This window comes from Malurus melanocephalus, unplaced genomic scaffold (genome assembly GCF_030028575.1).
Source record: "Malurus melanocephalus ecotype Western Australia unplaced genomic scaffold, MMel_1.1 scaffold_38, whole genome shotgun sequence".
NCBI classification, from domain to species: Eukaryota; Metazoa; Chordata; class Aves; order Passeriformes; family Maluridae; genus Malurus; species Malurus melanocephalus.
Genome location: NW_026623270.1, coordinates 227,746 through 244,757, shown reverse-complemented (window position 1 = coordinate 244,757; position 17,012 = coordinate 227,746). Strand labels below are relative to the sequence as shown.

Genomic DNA, 17,012 nt, shown 5'->3' with positions numbered 1-17,012 from the left:
AAAAAAAAAAAAAAACCAAACAAAAAACCCCCTAACAAATAAAAACCTTGTTCTTAAGATTATTTAGAAAGTTGAAAGTCTAGAAATGAAAAATGACTGGACAATTTTTCATTTTACACACACTGTTCCTATAGTTATACAGGCTTGTCACTTTCATGCAAAACTTTGAAGGTCATTGAAGTAAGTTACTCCATTATACCACCACACTGTTGACATGAGAAAGTATTCTCTGTTTCTGTTTCAGGTGATATTACCTTACTTTTGAAGGACTCTGGAATTGCTAAACATGTTTCATACATGTTTGGTTTTTGTGGGTTTTTTTTTAATGCATTACTATTTTTTTTAATTGAAAGATACATTACCAGTATAGTCTTTGTATCATTATGGCATGATTTTCTGTCTGGTGTTAAGAACTTTTAGTCACTTACCTGTTGTTTTAAGTTATAGCAAGATACTTCTGAAGACTGATGACATTGATCTGAGTCAAAATATTAGTATAAATTTAGATTTTTTTACTTAAGGTGGGAAATTAAGACTCTTCAGGTAAACATACCCTAAAAGCATAAAATGCTTTTGCAAGCAGGATGAATGCTTTGCACCGTAACCAGTGAGGGAATTGTAGTATTTCAAAGMTTTGATTTTTATTGTTAACTATTCCTTTGGTTGTGTGTCTTGTTAGCTAACCAGAGATGATCCTTTGTCCCATTTCAAGCTGCTGCTTTCACGAGAAACCATTGCTAGTTCCTTAAACAAGGAAATGACTTAAAATAAATCCCAATGTGCCTTGTCATCTTCAAGAGAAAGACATTATTGATATGTAAGCTGCCCCGTAGCTGACTCACTAGCTCTCAAGGTGCAGAGCATGAGTTTCCCAGGTCTTCTTTTTGATSCCTTAGCACAATGTATGCATTGCTGATAGCAGTTCTCCAGGGTCAAACAGCTTGGCAATTTTAGTTCAGGAAGTCCACCTTCACCAAAAGCTTTTCATGCTCTCTGAGTCCATGTGTTGCCCAGTCTGCTTCCAGCTGATTGCTGGTAGCTTCTTCAGAGAAAAATTTGAGAGTGGTACTACCGTTATCATGGGAGATTCAGTTGTGCCAGGCTTCTAAAAGGAGATTCATATCTGTTTAGTTTCTTAAGGAGGAAGCTTGTGGCCCTAAGAGGAGAAGAGGATACTGCTTTGTCCTTTTCTGTTATGGAGGATCCCTCATGCCACTGTTATTTYTTTCTCAGAGCATCTGCTTTGTGTGTTTGTCACCAATCTGCTGTGCTGGGCAGGTGGGAATTTCCCGGCTTGTTCTCTGCCTAAGTGATCTCTTCATAACACKGAGGAAGTGGTTACAGCCAAGGAGATATGAGGAGCACATTTTGCATGTTCCTTCAGCCAGGTACACCAGGGTCTACTGGCCTCTGATTCGCTGGTTTGATWGTTTGGAAGAAGGGCAAGGTGTCTGTTGTATTCAGTTATGGCAGGCTACTGGACAGATGTGACCATCTACATACACTGCTTCCCTTAAAGGATGCCTTGCAATAGGATGCATTAGGATACCTAATTACCACTGGGATTAAATGAGATTGAGGAAAAGCTAATGACAAAGTCGATTCCAAATCCTTTGTACAGTTYTGGAATTCGAGTCTTCTGCTGTGTCAGGATTAATGAGCAATATTCTGTGGGAAGTGGCTTAATTATTCAAAAGGTGACTGTGCTAGTTTGGATGTTTGCTAGTGGAAGAAAGCCTAGCTGTTGGCTGTTGATGCTGATGCTGTTTCCATCACTATTTCTGAATACAGAATTATTCTCTGCTGTRGCCTCAGAGAGTTAACTTTTGCACTGGGCTGGTGGCATGATTCAGCTGTACATTTAGTAGGCTGTGCTCAGTGTTAGCACGTGATCCTCGAAGAGTCCTGGCAGCAATTTCCCATTTAATCTCTGCGAGTAAAGAGACACCTTTGCCCTTCCCCTGAGTTATACTGGATGTRCAACAGGCTGGCTGCCCTACTGCTTGTGCTGTCTTGGTGAAGTCTGTCGGTAAGGTTGGGGAGATCCAGGGTCTTGCATGTGGTTGTTTTGGGCTGTGGATTTAGGCTGCTCCGAGAAGTGTTGGCCTCATGTGAGGTGAGGTGGCCTGGAGCTGTCGTGCTTGGGAACATCCCTTGGGGTACTCGGAGGCTGCACAGGTGTGAAGCTTGTGTGAACAAAGAAGGAACTGGAGCCAAAGSGCTGCTTTGGAACTCTTGGTGAAGAGGCAGCTTCAGTGTATTGCCTGATTGTTTAAAACAATAGTGGTAGTAAAGGTCATATTTATTCTGAATGGGCATTGCGCAAATAATTCTAACTAATTTACTTCCAAGTGAGGTGTTATGAGACAAAAAAAAGGGAAAATTACGTCTGTTGCCTAGAGAGCACAGTTAATGAAAATATCCCTAAATTCTTCACTGTACTTTCCTGACTTTCAAAGATGAAGGAGATCTGAGCGCCTCTGGTGAAAACACTAAATGAGGGTGGCAGAAGCTATAAAGTACACACACCAGTTTTGCATTTACAGAACTGATAATTGAGAAAGTAGTGTAATTTTGGTATACAGGCATTTGTCCTTCTTTGAAAGTCTCCTTTTCATCTTTATGTTAAAATGTGTTGTAAATTTCCTGTTACAGTTTCTACATCAATTGCTATTGCTCTGTTGACTTTTATTGGAGGTTTTAAACCCTTTTCATGCTGACAAGTATGTGATTCYGTTTCTGTGTCAGTCTGTCAGCACTTCTATAGTTCTTTACAAATGACTTTGCCCAGGTGCCTTATTTTGGCAAAGGAATTATTCTTTATCCTCCGAGATAGAACTGGCTACTTATATGATCAAATATTTCTTGTATCCACATAAACTTTTAAGATTGCAAGTATGCACTTTCAGTGCAGACAGTATTAAAAAGCAGTTTACTTTAATACCTCTGGTAGGAAGGGACTTAACCGTGTCRCTGTGCCTGAGCTCAGAGGATTTATTTGTCACCCAGCTCTGGCCCAGAGACGTTCATTTCCCTCACCACCTCCCCTGCACTGTTGCTATGTACTGGCTCCCTAATTTTTAGGGTGCATTAGTGAGCACTTCAGTGCTGGAAAGCCTGCCCAGTGTGGTGGGGTGTCATGAGGGCTGACAGAACAAAGTGGTCAGGCAGTGCAGCAGGGAGCTGGGGGTGGAGGACTCTTGAAGAGCCCTTCAGCTTCTGCTCTGGTTTGCCTCACACCTGGTTCTCTTCACTGCCTAGAAATGTGTCTGCTCTGKGCACCAAGGTCAGCCTCATCCAGGGTGCCGTCCCTTCCTCCACCCACCCGCTCCCTGCCCTTTCTCCCCAAACTGCAGGCTTGGGTCACTGTCATTATATGATGTTTTCAATTTAATTGAAATGGAGTTTTTATATATGACTTCATATTGCATGCAGCAAATGTTTTTTGTTTCCCTGTGTACGTATTATATCGTACAAGAGCATGTGGTATTCATTTGTAGATGTGTCTCATAATGGGAAGTACAGCTGTCTAGCATGAGGAGCTTGGTCCTGTAACTAGAAATCATGGATAGCAGTACTCAAGAGTGCTTTAACATTTCTTTTGTTCTTCTGTACACCGTGTGTGTGTACACATGGCAAAAGAAAATACGGATTTGTATTTATAGAAGCATCTGCATATGGATTGTGCYTTACTTCAGGTTTAATGTGTAATGTGTGAAGCATTGTATTGCATTTTCCTTTATTATTACTGGGATCTGTAATTGTAGCTACTTAGTATTACAAATAGGTGCTCTTTTTTTCCCTGTTTATGCAAAGGAATATGCCTGAAGTTGAAGCCGAGGATAGAACCTCTAGATACATGGGGAAACTTAGGAGTACAATGTAATTTTTACTTGCATTTTTTGCTRGCACTTAGCCCTCCTCTGAAGTGTTTTGTTTGGAAATGCAGAGTAAGAGATAGGGCTAATATTAGTGATGCAATGATTTTGAAAAGCCAGATTCATGTTGTTTCCTATAACTGGTTGATACAATCCAAAATAGACTGGTATCTTTTTTGAACAATCATCATGGAGAATGTTATCAGCTCAAAAAACCACATAAGGGACCTGTGTGTTGACATAGAAACTAGTACCTTTCATGTTTGTAAGATGCTGGTAAAGAAAGGGATGTTGGTTAGGGAGGAAAACAAAGGATTTTCCTAAATAATTTGTATTAAGAGATATCATCTAGATAATTTGTAAATCTACAAATGGAGCTTTTTTTTTTAATTACTACTTGTATTTGATATTGAAATACCAGAATTCTTGCAGTCCCCATCTGCATCTTCTTTGATGAATGTAATTCAAACTGAAGTTGCTAAAAGCTCTTGATTTTCTGGGTTACTTTTCCTCATTTTACTAGTAGCACGTTATTTTCTTTCAGCTGCAGAGCAAGTAGATTTCTCTGTCAGATTTCTCTTTCTGACCAGACCTGTGCATTTCCTTTTGCTGCCTTAAAATTTGACAGCAGTCTTTCCTGACCACGTTAAGTTTYCATGAACTTGCTGCCTAGGTACCCACATGGAATGGAGGCTGCTTACACAAAAAAGAATCACATCCAGGAGTAAAAAACAAAAAAATGAAATKCTGATAGTGGAAATGAGAAACAAGGACTATATATGTGAAATCATGATCAACAAATAATAAAATACGTATGAGAAGGCTTTTTTAGGGTTTGTTTTTCATTTTGAACAGCTGTTTCTGTTAAATGATCGATAGTTAATTTGCATGTTTTGTTTATTTTTTTCTTAATTTCCAGTGTTCATTTCATGTCTACAACACTGTTGTTTGGTTTGTATTACATCTTCTTTTTTCATCCCCCTCTCCTGGAACAAACCAAAGTTCTTTCACATCCATTCCCTTGAAGTTTTGTTTTTGTACTCAAGCCCTGGTGCTCAAAGCTTGTGGACAGATAGCATAGTAGTGAACCCTGTGGTAGGCTGCCTTCCAAACTTGCACATGAACACATCTGTACATTCAGACTGGTGGCTGTACATCTGTATTTTCATTTGTAAGTGAAAATTTCTTATTWGTAAGTATACCTATGTATACAGGTGCCAATAAAGATTTGCAGGGACCTTGGCTGAAAAAAAAAACACCTCACCTTTTTTTTCTTTTCTGCCTATGTTCAGAAAACATAACAAAGGGTGAGAGGGATRAAGAAAATCTGTGATTCTGAGCTCCTTAGTGCTTGCTTGGTTGCCTATTGACATTTAAGAGCTTCCCAAAAAAAATGAGGAGGGAGGGAATATATTATTGTAATTCTGTTTTGTTTAGTGGGTTCCTTGCTTGGTCATAGGACACTTAAGCCTTTGGAAGCGCTCGTTAGCGTGGATAACAGAGCATAGGTTAGCGTAGGTCTGCAGTGCTCTTACTGCAGGCAGTTCAGCGGTTGCACCCCAGGAACATTTATTTCCCAGGAATATTTGCTTAGAAGAAGGAAGCTGGTAGGAAAGGAAAGATTGCAAAGTCTCACAGCTTTAGCTGTTTCTGTTTTTCTTTTAGTTGCCCTGAAATGAAAAAAAAACATAAGGATTGTGACTGGGTGCCCTTTCTTTTTGCTGAGGTGATGATGGACTTTTCCGCTGCTCCCTGTGTGGTGGATCTGTGGGGAGGGAGTGTGTGGAAACAGCTGGATCAGGGCACATCTGCATTGCCCTTTGCTCCTGCTATGGCACACCCTGCCTGGCTCCTGCTAGAGGAATTTCTCAGAGCAGGTTTGCCTCATGTGCAGAGGCACGTGCAGCATTTTGTGTTATCTCCTCTGGCAATGAGTAAAATCCCAGCCCAACCTCTGAAGCTGTTTGCAAACGCCACTTTCCTTATGCTGACCCTGAACTAAACTGAGAAAATCCATTCTGTGCAGCGTCYTTGAGGCCTCCCTCTCCTATCCCCTTGCCCTTAAGCATCTCTCTGATATTTTGCTTCTGTACCCTCAGAACTCTTGAGTGCTGGCCCACCTTGCACATGCTGCTCTCCTCAGTCCTTCCTGCTTCCTCCTCACCCTCTCTTGTCCAGCTTCCCTGAGACCACCTTTGTCTGCTTTGTCTTACTGGGTCTTTGGACAATGTTGCTGGTTTTTTTTGGAAAATGAAAGCTGTTTTGTTACAAAAGGTCTTTAGACTCCTGCGTGAATTTCCTTGTTTGGGAATGCTCATAAAAATTCATTTACAATTTCTTCTGAATGTAAGGATTATATTGTAATAAATTGACTGTGAATGCCTGCCAATTTCCTTCAAGCATAAACAAAATTACTGAATTGTGCTGTAAGCCTTGTATTAGCAAGTAACAGGGTTATAGGCCTAACTAACAGGTCTTTTAAAATGGTAAGAGCTAATGATTTTAGAGAACTAATTGCTTTTAAAGGCACAAAAGTAACTGCAGTCTCATTTCATGGCTGTAACTGTACTTTACTAAGTGGTTTTGGTATTTATCAGGGTATCTTAAATCGGGCTTTGTTGCCATGCTTATTTTTTCCAGTGTGAAAAGAAAAATAAATTATTTAAATCTTTCCTCTCTGCCTCTCAATAATGGAATTACAAATACTGTATCTGTTTCACTTCCTGGTTTATTCTCTTTGATATTTGTGAAGCCTGAAGTGATCTCACACAGGCTTTATTCTCTTCTTTGCGATAAGATTAGTTCCAGTGGTTTTCTTAGAAGATTACAGAAAAAAGTGTATTTTAAAATGTGTATTATATGCTTGAGTATTTKCCCAATAAGCAGCATGAGGGTGGTTACAAACAACATATTTTGCATACATTTTTGTCATTGATACGTATTGTAGAGAATGAAAAGAATCAAAACTGCAAAGGAAAACATCTGTGCCCGTATGAAGCAAGATGATACAGAAGGCATTTGGAAGGAATGAGAAAGGTAGGTCAGTTGACCATGGGACCGAGCCAAAAATGTGACAAAGGAGATTCAAGCCAGGCCCTTCCTTTCCTTATTTTCCTAGCTGTAGGCAATTTTTTTTAAACTATAGCTTTAAACACAATTAGGATTGAGTATAAGGGAAATATACTGCTAGTTTGTTGAGTTTGGAAATTGACTTCTGTTTTCATTCTATGGGACATGGGATTCTGTGACATTCTTCAGCTCTTCTAAAGGTATACATGACTTGCAAATCTGCTCCTAATGTGGTGCCACTTTAGGTGATTTTACCTATACATGTCATTCCCTTGTCCCCTTGTTTTCCCTTCTGGTGGATTTTGCTCTCCCAGGAATAGSTATCTGTCTTTCTTTGGAGTGTATGATTTTGAACAAAAATTGATATAKATGGGCAAAAAATAGGAATGTGAATCCTGAGCATCTGAGAATCTTCATTCAAATGAGAAATAAGAGGGTCAGAATGACAGCACCTGAGGCAATGTGGTCTACTTCATTTTGTCAATACAGAAGTAAAACCAAAACTGAATACTTCCGAAACTTCTGARTTTAGCTAAACTGTGAGAATTTTATTGCAAATCTGATAATACATTATGTCATGATGTTTYTGAGTTTTAAATAATCTCCAAATCTGAGTCAATGAGACTTWTCTTTCTCTAAAAGAAATAAACAGSCTTCTSCATTTTATKGTTGGAGAATAAGGGTAAAAGCATGCAATGAGTTGAACAGCTTGGGTGCTGGAATGCAGCAGTCCCCCAAAAAAACAAGGAAACAGAGCTGGTGCAGTCATATTGTGGCGAGAGGCTTTAAGGCTGTACTTGTCAATCCTGAATTCCTCCTCGCTTTGTGTGGAGTGGAACAAGGTCATGTTTTTCCTGAAACAACCTGAGGTGGCACAGCAAGTAACTCCTTTGGCAACTGTTCAAAAGTGTACATGTTTTAGTTCTAGCACCTCTTCTGCTAATAAATAATTTCACTTCATAAATCATACATGGAGCACTGATGATCTGTATCAGAGCCACAGAATCACAGAATATGCTGAGCTGGATGGGTCCCACAAGGATCATTAAGTCCAACTCTCAGCCCTGCACAGGACACTTTCAAGAGTCACACCATGTGCCTGAGAGCATTGTCCAAACACTTCTTGAACTCTGTCAGTTTTGGTGCTGTGACCACTTCCCTGGGGAGCTGTTCCAGTGCCCAACCACCCTCTGGGTGAAAAACCTTTTCCTGATATCCAGCCTAAACCTCMCCTGACACAACTTCAGGCCATTCCCACTGGTCACCTCAGAGAAGAGATCAGAGCCTGCCCCTCCTCCTCCTTTCACAAGGAAGTTACAGACTGCAATGAGGTCTCCTCTTGGTCTCCTCCAGGATGGATAGACCATGTGTCCTCAGCTGCTCCTCACATGGCTTCCCCTCAAGGCCCTTCACCATYTTCTTTGCCCTSCTTTGGAYTYTCTYAAATAGTTAATTATCATTCTTRCATTGCYRTGGCCAAAACTGCACACAATATTCAAGGTGAGTTTATTACTAATTTTAGATAGAGTATATATCAGCTTTCCATAATTATAATTTGTCTCACTGGAAGTAGAAAATAGAGTCTAAATGGCTGTGTAGGAACACGATGTCCTATTAAATGAAATGTTGTGAAATATTTTAATCTTCTTAGAGGTGCTTCATATAGTTCAGGCAGATTAAGTTTTGGCATCATATCTGGAATCTCCCATTTCTGGTCCATTGGATTAGAATATTAAGCATAATACCCTGTGCCATTGCCATAATTTTCTTTCTATTTTCTTTAGTGACAGGCTGGGGTAGGGAAAGAAGTAAGATTATGTGCACRAAGGTTAAAAAAATCTTATATAAATAGTAATGTGGATGTGGCTGGAAGCAGCACAATGTTCATATGTATGTATATCCACTTTTTAGAGTCTGACAACCCTAACTTTGCCCTGTTTTRTATTTATTATTCATGGAGGGGTTTAAAATGTCAGTTGGTGGGGTTTTCTGGATTTTTGGTTTTGTTGGGTTTCGGTTTTCTKTGTTGKTTTTTTGTTTGGTTGTTGTTRTTAATCTCCAGAGCAGTTTTGAGCAGGTATTAACAGCAGCTGATGGTATTACAAAAAATCCTGAGAGACCTGATTYTCTTTGCTCAGCCTTTTTTATGCTAATTTAGAAAGTGAGTACTGTTTTATACCCTCTCTGCAATTACTTTGTACTCTCTGGAAAGAAAACAGAGCTTTGCCTYAGTTCCTACTTCTCTGGCTTTTCTTTGGAGCTTAAAGGGGATTTGGRGAAGTTTGATTGCAGTTGACATTCAAAATGTTCCACAAGGTCACAGAGTAGCCAAAATGAAACTATTTAATTTGGGAGAGAAGGAATTTTAATTTTCAAAATACAAAAAATACTGTAAATTACGTTGCATCTTTACTGTTCTTTTTCCATGTTCTGTATGATTCTCTTGAAAAGACTGAATTGCAGGAGAGTTTGCAGTCAGTCATGGAAAGAACAAATGTCACAAAAGGTAGAAAAGAAAGCATGCAGCTGTTRCAACAGGTGACAGGATTTAGGAGGTAAATTGAAAAGCAGCCATACAAGTCAAGACTGAAGTTTCTCTAATGCCTTGTAAAAGTTATGAAGCACTTTAAAGGTGGTGAGAAGTATTTTTTCATCGTTCTGGACATCAAATGTTCAGACTTGGGTCTTGCTCAAGKGTTACCTGTTACTTGTGAAAGGTTGTGATACTGGCTTTTGTTTGATGGGAGGTTTTCATTATCAATTAAATAGACAGATTCGTTTTAACATTTTAAGTCTTTATAAAAAGGTGAAGGCATTTTCATTTTAAAAAAAACAATTAACTTTGTTTAGGTAGTCACAACTCTATGGCTTTATGCAAAGTTCAGTTATTTTAGGACAACCTGCTTTGATAGGCACATCAATTCCAATTTTTTTTTTTTTTTGACCGGACTTTGAAAATTGCTCAAAACTGCAGTGCAAAGTGCTGGTGTGTGAAGGGGTGGTGTGTCAAAAGTGTCTCAAACATTGGGCTGAAATCATTAGAATAAGCAATTAGGGAATAAAAGACCTCTGCAGCTTTGCCTAGAAACCATGAAAAATCAGGATGCCCTTCTGGTAGGCACCATGGCTATAGGAAGGTTGGGCAGTCATTTCCCAGGCCAGTGATCCAGCCAAGAATGGGGAGCTGAAGCCTGGCAACTGCTGTAGCCATTGGATTAGAGCTTTCTTGCTTAATTCAGTTAAGAAGTTTTYGCATCTTGTGGTGCTGCTTGGGTTCTTGAAAGTAGGGGAGGGATGGGAGAGCTTTGAGTTTAGGAGCTTGGCTTATTCCCACACTTCTTGTAGCTCAGCATTCAGAATGACAAGTGGGACAGGAGATCACACTGTTTCCCTCTCCTTATCTGTTTAGTAGTTTAGATTAGACAGGACTTAAGTGCTGTATTTATGTTTAAGGGCACAGCATCTCATGTATGTGATTACTCGGTAAATAATTTTCAAAATGAACCACAGTACTTGTAGGCATTTTTTGTTGTTGTTTCAATCTGGCTAGCCTTTGGACAAACTTGAATGACTTACACAGATTACTGTACTTTGTAACTCCTATGTCAACAAGATAATTGTTCTTTGAGKGTGCTATTTTATTTATAGCCACAGTGCTGGAGTCTGTCACAAACCCACAAGAGCAAAGCTTCCTTTTATCTGTCTTGCAGTATGACATGGGGTCAGATCTCAATCTTTAACACTCAGTGGTCCGGTGGTGAAAGACTCCAGAGGATCTGAGAATTATTTTTGTTTCTGTCACAGATTTACACTATGAGTTTGAACAGCAGGCTTCACCTCTCTGAGCCAAGTACCCACTCCTTTTTCCCCTATCTCATAATCTTTTGTGTCTTCTTTATCAGATTAACAGATCTAAGCACGTGTTGGTGTGATGGCCAGACTCAGTGATCTGCAGCATCAGCTCAGTGTATGGCTGCAGTAATACTGCTAATAGCTTCCAAGACTCTCTCTGCATGGGCATTTTGGAAGCTGCTGCTGTAATGTAGCCACAGTCAGGTGTGTTTTTGTTATTTTATACAACTCCAAGTAAGGTGCTGGTTTATTGCGGTGCCAGACAATGTATCTGAAGGGCAGCAGTGCTCAAGACATTGCCTGTACAAGATTTCCAATAAAYGCGCTTCATGGCTACGATTTAAAGATACTTTTAAGGCTAAACGTTGTATTTTCAGTGTACAGCTCAAGGATGTGTAATAGCTCAGTTTGACAAATAATTACATCACTTGATGTTGAAGTTTAAGCCCAGCCAGCAATCAAGCACCACTCAGCCACTTGCTCTCTTCCCCACAAATGGGACTGGGGAGAGAATCAGAAGGGTAAAAGCTGGAGAACTCATTGAGATAGAGACGGTTCAATGGGGAATCRAAAGCTGTGCACACAAACAAAGCAAAACAATTAATTCCCTGTGTCCCATGGCCAGGCAGGTGTGCACATGTAATGGTTACTTGAGAAAACAAACTCCATCACTCCAAATGTTCCCCCCTTTCTCCTTCCTGCCTCTACTTTATATACTGAGCATGATGTCATTTGGTCTGTAATATCCCTTTTGTTAGTTTGGGTCTGCTGTCCTGGTTGTGTCTATTCCCAATTTCCCATCCACACTATCATCCCTTGCCAGTGCAACAGTACAAAAAGCAGAAGAGGCCATAACAAAATAACAATAACAAAATAGCAATGACAAAACCTTCTCTATTATGAGTGTGTGTTCAGCACAAATTCAACATAGCCCCATCCTCGCCATCATGAAGAAAATTATCTACCCCAAACTCAGCACACTTAGTAATGCAATGTTCTTTAGTGTTATCAATATTGGAAATTGGCTGATAAAAACAAGTGTTTTGGAAACTCTTAGTCTTGTAGAACAGTGAGTTAAAGACAGTGTTTAAAACTGATAAGTTTTGTTTGGCAGGTGTGGAAAAGGACCATATTTGTTTAATGCCAAAGAGTTGAATCCAAATTGAGTTTAGACCCAGTAATTAAGTTGATGGCTTTTTCCCTTGTTGCCTTCATGACACTCTTTATAGGTGTGAAAGTTTTTATTCAGGAAAGATCCAGCTCTGAATTTCGAATTCCAAAGTATGGCAAAAGTGGGCAGAGAAAAGGACCCCTTGTACAGAAATTCTCAAATTTTATGCTGCAAAACATGTTTCTCTCTCCTCTCTTTCACTTGTATTTCATCCATTATTGCAATTTTTTTTCCAAGAAGAAATAACAGATTGTAGAAACTGGTGTCTTTTTGCTTCATGCTCGTACTGTATTTAGTAGCTGGACTTTGTCCTTTCCTAGAGTCAGTGAGCATTCCTGCAATAATCCTGTTAGAGGAGCTGCACATCTCTTGTAGCAGCGTTGATTTTTTTGTTTTTGGTTCAACATAAAAGTACATTCATATTCCTACTTTTGGTGACCGTGAGTATCCTTGAATTTAGTATTTCTGCCTTTCAGTATATTTACACATCTAATATATGCATACACACACATGTAGTATATAAGAATATCATACAGTTATGGTGCCTGTACACTTACATTTTTGTGATGTAGAAAGATCATATTCAGATGCAAAACTAGTGGTTAGCTCTACAGAGATGACAAAGATTATATTTTCCCCCATCACTCACTGTTTTAGAGCACAACACAGCCCTCATTTTTAAGTGAGAAAAAATGGGATTAAGGAAAAAATTAGCTTTCTGCAAAGTGTATGTATCTGAAATGCCAGTGGAAGCGCACATTACTAACTGATTCATATCTAGTGGCTGTAGTTTATACATGACAAATAGCAGTTACGAATGGCTAAAAAGCCAATGGAACAGACAGGAGATATAGTTTTCACAGGGAAGAAGATAAACAATGAAGACAACTTCTTAAAAATGGCTATTGATGAAATCAAAATCAGGTTGACAGAACCGGGAAAAAACCACATATTTATTATGGTATAAATCAGTGATTAATGTAAGGAATCATATTTTCTTGAAGGCTGAGAAAGGACACACAGTTGGTCACAAAAGAAAAGGCTGCGAAGAAAACATTTGCGTACAGTTCTTCTCCCTTAAGTACTTAGTAAAATAACCCAAATCTGGTTTCTTTCCTTGTAAATACAATGAATGATGTTCATGACAAGTATTGTTTTTAATGGCTCCCTTCTGTAAGAGCAGGAGTGCTTTGTCTGGCATCCTTGATGTTTCCGATAAAAAAGTGCATCTCTGGTGGGTGGGACAAGAAGATTAAATCTGGTAAGACACTGCAATAACTATATTGAAGAATGATTTTATGCCTGGGGGCTCTGTTTTGTACTGAGATAAACAGGCAAAAAAATCTCATCGGCTGCAAAGGGCAGTGCCTGAGTATGAGAGGTCAGAACTGACTGTGCCATTTGGAAATGAGAGTATTGCACTACTCCCTGTAAAGCTATTTGAAGAGCAAACTATTTACAAGTGGGTGAAAATAGATGTTAATAAGATTTTAATGGGGTTTGAGCATGTTGTTAGTGAAGACCTGAATGGAAATGAGAATTTTCTGGGGGTAAAGAAACTGCTGGTGAGTAAGCTTGCCATTTAGTCATCTGAAGTGCTTGAAAATTACTTCCAAGTGTGTGTTAGCAATACTGTGCATTTTCTAGGGGGGAAAAAAGAGATCTCCTTTAAGATACTTGTGAAAAGCAGCTGCATTTTAAAAATTGCAAATAGATAAACTGGACACCTGAGAACAACAATGTACTGGAGAAGTAACCTATTTTCTACAACTGCAGTAATAGCTCTTTTTTTTTTTTAATGAGCTATATTTATTTCCAACTGATAGCTTTTTGGAAAGCAGTCTTCTACAAGATTTCAAACTTTGTAAGATGGGGCATCTGAAAAACTTTAAAAATAATTTTAAAAGAGTCTATAATTGTGGGATTAATTATTTTTTAAAAATCTCTCTTTCAGAGTCCTTGTAATACTATTATTAAGAGTGATTGCTTTTCCCTTTCTCCCCTCTGTTGTTCTTGGCCTTAACATGTTTCCACCTATGCTTTTCTATTGTATTATATACAACAAGTGCTTACTAAGTATAAGTTTGGAGAAGGAGTGAATTTAGTGGAAGACTAAAGTGGTACCAAGACAGTCCTTATTATCCTCAAAAGGTCTTGTTTGTGCATTTTTGTAGACTGGGAGAGGTTCATATGAGAGACAGAGATGGAGATGAAGATGCCTGGAGCCACTGCTGTGCAGATTATGCACCAAGTATTGCTTCACTTTCTCTGGTGGAGTATGCAAGCTAAGAAACCTTGAACCAAGTGAAGTGAAAAAAAAAAAAGATATGATCTGCTCTGTCAGCTGGAGCTTTAGCAGTTGCTCTCTCTGAGCCTGAGCCTCTCTCCTAGTCCACAGAAATGTGAACTGTGGCTATGGACGAAGGCAGATGGCTTTGAGAGAGTTTGCAGTCTGAACAGAAACTAGAGGAGGGATTGAGTGTAGTAAGGGAATACAAGGAATCAGTGGGTGCAATGGGAGTGGTGTGGCATTTGGCTCATCAGGAGCCCAAGCATTGCTGGGGCTGGGGCTGAGGCTGAGGCTGGCAGCCAGGAATGGGCCTAAAGCARCACAGATGTTGAAGGAGAGATTCAAAGATTCACAGCAGAGTAGTGAGGTTTCTGTATGAATATTTCTTGTCAGGATCCCCTGGTCATTGATGTCTTTCTGTCTTGGAGGACTTTCACAACACGACATGACAGAACTGCCTGATCAAAATTAGGAGTTGCTGTATGGGTTTGTTGGTGAGGGTGGAAAGGTCAGGCCAGGAGGAGCTTTACAAGAAAAGCTGCTTACATTTGGTCAAGCAGAGCAGCCCTGTGACCAGAGACTGAAGGGCAGGGTGCTGTCTCTGAGAGTTAATGGAGTGTTTGTAATGTACAGCAAATGTTCACAGGACCCTGAAAATGGCCTTGAGTGCTCTGTGCTGTGTCAGCCATGCATTTCAGGACACAGSCTTCTCTTCTCAGAAACACAGCCTGCTCTGGGGAAGGTTACAAGCCCGGCTTGCGTAGAAGGATTGGAGGAGCTCTGCCCTGTCAGTGTGGCATAGGCTCCACCATGCCATGGCTCTATCCCACCTCAGCCTGCCAGAGCCCCTCAAAGTGCACATTTGTAATGTATTCAGTGAGTTAGTTTTATTTTTTCATGGTGTGCAGTGGTGGTTAAATTTCAGCTGAGGTGGATCAGTGAGAGCAGGTTGTTCCAAAGGTAAGAGGCCACCCAAGAGCTGCTGAGCAGCTCCACAGGGTTAAACTGAGTGATGATGAACTGAAGTCTGACCTCCTTTAGGCACCGATTCAGGTGTCCAGAATATTTGTGGGAGAGACCCAGTCTGCACTGAGCACCTCCAGCTGAAGGAGGAGGGAAGGCTGGCCAAGAGCTGGGGAGTCTGACCTGCTTTGACCACACTCAGCACCCAGGTTGCCTGCTGGGGACATTTCTGTGTCCCCATGAACACCTTTCTGCAGTGATTAGTGCTGAATTCACAAATAGCACAGGTCACACATGGGACACGCCTGCTGGGAGAAGTTTAGGAGCTGAGGTAGCTACACAGAAAAGTTGTATTTATTGAGTAACATGCACTGCTAGCATGATGGCATTATTACCATTGATGCAAAAACTAAGCAGTCCCCTTAATGGTTTTTTTTTTTTTTTTCCCGTGGGCTTTCAAGAAAGGGCGGGTTAAGCAATGGTGTTGAGRTGCATATTAGCGTGGTGATTAATTGTCATTTATTAACTTGCACTTGGAGCCGAGAGACAGGGCAGATAGAAACTCATAGTCCTTCCATAAGGTGCTTTACTTTGAAAGGCAAAGGCCATATGGTTTGTGTTTCTTATCAGAGAATCAGGCATGTATGGTGTGAAAGGATTTGTGCCTTGGACACAAGGAGCTTATCTTCAGAGGGAAAGGCATGGCTTTTTTACCTAGGGGCAGCCAACAAGCATCAGTTGTCCTGAGATAAAACGTAAGGACAAGAGACTTCCATTTTAATACTATGTAAACTTGCCAAGTCAGCTAGATAGAAGGTAGGATTTAATTTACTGTGTTTACATTGTGATAAATCCACAATGCTTGTTCTTTGATCTGTTTTTTTTCTCTAGGAGTAAGTGCTATTTATTACTTAACCCCAAATCATGTCTTCTTTTTTAGAATATGGAGACAAATTCAGACATATGGGACTCTGAATCTCATTCTAAAATACAAAGAAATTGCTATTTTTTAATATAAGGAAGAATTTGGATATACTATTGCAGTTGTAGAGTGACTTAGTTTAGAAAAAGGTCACTGGAGATCATAGTGTCCAATCTTACCTCCTCCGAAGCAGGAATAACTCTGAGGTTAAATCAAATTGCTGCTACTCATGTAATCAGCCGATACTCTGAATCAGCTTGTAGCTTTTGATTTGGTATATTTGATTGTGTGGGTGACATCAATGACATCATTACAACCTTTGTCCTTTTTAARCTGAATTCTTTACTAGGTCAGTGGTCATTTTTGCAAGTGACTTAATGAGGTCAAGATGAGACCTAGAGGTTTCAGCTTGCAGGTTTCTCTTTAGTAGCTGCAGCTACACTTGATRAAAGTGAAAGATCCCTTGTGGTAGCCTTAGCAATATTCATTCAGCAGGGTGAACCAAAAACCAGTAACATCAAACTATAAAAATGGTAAGCTTTCAGTCAAAGAGGCAGCAAGATACAAGAAGTRGTTTCTATGGTCTTTATTACACATTTGGACTCATTATTTCTTTTTTAAGACTGACTCTTGTGCTGTTCCATATTGAAAGATAAATATAGCAGAAATATTAAATTTAAATGATATGCCAGATAGTAATAATAATKTTTAATATTTTGGTTTACTTCACAAACTGTAACTGTAGTAATTCTATGTTGTCCTTTTCCAGCTGTAATTAAGGTCATAGATACCAGAGTAAATAATAATAAATAAAATCAGAATAGCAAATGGAAGCAGTAATTGTATTGTCAAGGTGTGAGAATTTAC

The 17,012-nt window shown here is 39.6% G+C and overlaps 1 protein-coding gene across 1 annotated transcript in view; it reads left to right on the top strand.

The window, feature by feature from the left end:
- ARHGAP18 (Rho GTPase activating protein 18) overlaps positions 1–17,012 on the top strand; it is a 69,678-nt gene that overhangs the window by 12,323 nt on the left and 40,343 nt on the right. The window lies entirely within an intron of this gene.